General features: G+C 33.9%; 1 protein-coding gene across 2 annotated transcripts in view; it reads left to right on the top strand.

The window, feature by feature from the left end:
* The window catches only part of TENT2 (terminal nucleotidyltransferase 2), a 60,512-nt gene that overhangs the window by 678 nt on the left and 57,246 nt on the right, over nt 1–2,588 (top strand). For both annotated transcript variants that reach the window (XM_004374466.2, XM_004374465.2), the window contains exon 2: nt 7–68. The gene's annotated coding sequence lies outside the window, so the exon portion shown is untranslated. The remainder of the gene's footprint in view (nt 1–6; nt 69–2,588) is intronic.

Below are 2,588 nucleotides of genomic sequence, written 5' to 3'. Positions count from 1 at the left end.
GTTCAGGACCCAAAGAGGAAGATTGTCTTGCGACCCTTGCATGGTGTTTCAAAGGGTGGTGAACTAAGGTAAATATCTTAACAATTTTATAAGGCATTTGTCCTTAAGCCTTTTAATTAAATAGACACGAAATTGCCTTAGTTCTTCACTTTACAGGAAGATGCACAGGCCATGACTCTCTCATAGTTGTATATCGTTCTTTTCCTATTCAGCCTTTGTAAATAGTCTATTCAACTCTTTCTAGGCAAGAGCACGAGGAGCTTATGTGTCTGATAACTCCTGAATGATCCAACTTCCCTGTCTTGTATCATCCCTCTCAGCTCTTTGTTTAAAAACAGCAGTTATTTATTCAGATTGTGTCTACCAATAAGGTGAACAGAGAAAAAACAATGAGAAAAGATAAAACTCAAGCTAAATTGGCGACTTGGTAACGGATTTGTGGTGTACGGTTTTGTAAGGAAGGGATTATAAGTGAACACCAAGTTCGTTTGTTTGTGTTACAGGTAACATACTATTTTAGTAAATACCGTCATATCCTATGATTCAGTTACTACATGTACTGATTAACAGCCACAAGACTCTTAATATGTATTAATTAATAGCCAATAATAGTAACACTTTTTTTGTTGGTGTCAATAGCCTCAATTTTGTCTGATCTGGAAATGTTGTGTAGTAGACAATCTCCATGTGAAACGGTATTTATTAGTCGTTTGGAACTACGTGACTGGATTATTTTTTAATAGTTGTATGGACTTTAATTTTTAATAAAAAGGAATGTTCTATTCAAATCTTACAGGTAGATTTTGGCAGTGGGTGAGCAGGATTTCAGAATTGAACTTTTTGCATTGTGGAGGAAAAAAGTGGGCTTAGGGAATCAAAGGCATTTAGACAAAGTGAACAGATAACTTGTTTTAGCCAGTACAGTTCTGGTTTTTATGCTAGATAGATTCTAGTTTCTAGGAATTCCTGAAGAAGGAATTATGTAATCCTGAATGTTCTCTAATTTGTTGGGGGAGAGTCAAGTTTAGGAAGGAAATTTCAGGCTGTAAATTATAGGACCAAGTAGTGTATCAGTAGGAGTTTCTTTGTAAACCACTTTGTTACCCCCATGTCTCATGTATGGTTATTTACAAATAAACTTGTATGAATTCCTGTTGGGTCACCCTTTCCCAGGAAGCGGTCTTTAAAATTTGCTCCTTAAGGCAAAAACCAGTTTTAAAAACAGTTCAAAATTTTACCTAGATTATTTTATATTTCAGTACAGATTGAGAAACTGATAACTTTCAAGCTAAGAAAAATAGGATACTGCCAACATCTGGGTTTTATTTATCTATCATGAGATTTGTCACACCTTTTACCACAGTTAATGTGGAATCGTGTTTTATATAGAACATTCTGTATTTAGTGAAGAAGTCTTCCATTCAGAATATAAAGAAGACAAAGATTTAAAATTCTGTGAAGATTCCTTTAATTATGATATGGTAATAATTTTACTGGATTTTATTCTATGAAAAAAAGATTCTGTTTAAAAAGTGATTCTTTGTATTGTTTATGATAGGTTATTATTTTGTGGTCATTTTTATCTTTGTCAGAGTCAGTGTTGAAATATATTAGAAAAAAATGTATTAGAAAGAGGAATTGAAATTCACGGGACTTTTGGCTGCAGCATTCAATGCCATTGGTCAAATTCCCTAAGAATGATCCTCCTCCCCACTTCAAAGGCTGGCTGATTGGTTGTGAGCCAGACTTGAGAGCCAAGGTTGACACTAAGGAGAACCTGACAGACATTTTGTTTTGAAAGGACTCCAAAAGCTTTGATATTTATCTGGAAATTTGTGATAGGCTGAACTAGGTATCTGCCCTAGAATAAACTTTTGTCTGTGAAATTCTTCTAAGCTTTTAAGTCTGGGATAATTGCTTATCAGTTTTGTAGAGCAGTTCTGGGATGTAAGACACCTTTTGATTTATTCTTAATTTGGATCTGACCATGTAATGGGATAGAAATAAGGGGAGGCCTGGGCAATTATGTCATTTTGGGTCTTGAAGTCTGAATATAAGTGCAAATACATATTTATTGGCCCTTATTTGGGTTCAGATGAAAAACAAGCATGTTATTAAGGGTACAAATAGTATGTCTGGAATTTTAAATATAAACTGAATAAACAAATCTGTAAAGTAGAACATTTTAATTCTGGTTTTTCTGAATACAAAGTCCTATTCTTCTTTGATCAGCTCTGTATTACAACAAAATTAAATATGAAGCGAAATACATTGCAATGAATTGTGTTTAATGTTATTTTCTCATGAATTCTATCAAATAGCTATTATGTATTATGGGGAGTTGAGTCAGGGAAACAGAGTAAAGAGGGCCAAGAAAGAGAGTGAACCTGGACAAAGAATAGAAAAAGGCTTTAGTTGTCAGTCTTAAATCTGGCAACTCACAATTACAGGGTGCATTTTTATTTTATTTTTTTATTGTACTTCAGGTGAAGGCTTATAGAACAAATAGTTTCTCATGAAACAGTAGTACACATATTGTTTTATGACATTGGTTAACAACCCCATAACATGTCAACCCTCTAACTTCT

The sequence above is a fragment of the Trichechus manatus genome, unplaced genomic scaffold (genome assembly GCF_000243295.1).
Source record: "Trichechus manatus latirostris isolate Lorelei unplaced genomic scaffold, TriManLat1.0 scaffold00029, whole genome shotgun sequence".
In the NCBI taxonomy this organism is placed as follows: domain Eukaryota; kingdom Metazoa; phylum Chordata; class Mammalia; order Sirenia; family Trichechidae; genus Trichechus; species Trichechus manatus.
Note: the sequence above shows the minus strand (reverse complement) of the source record. Positions and strands in the feature narration are given on the sequence as shown.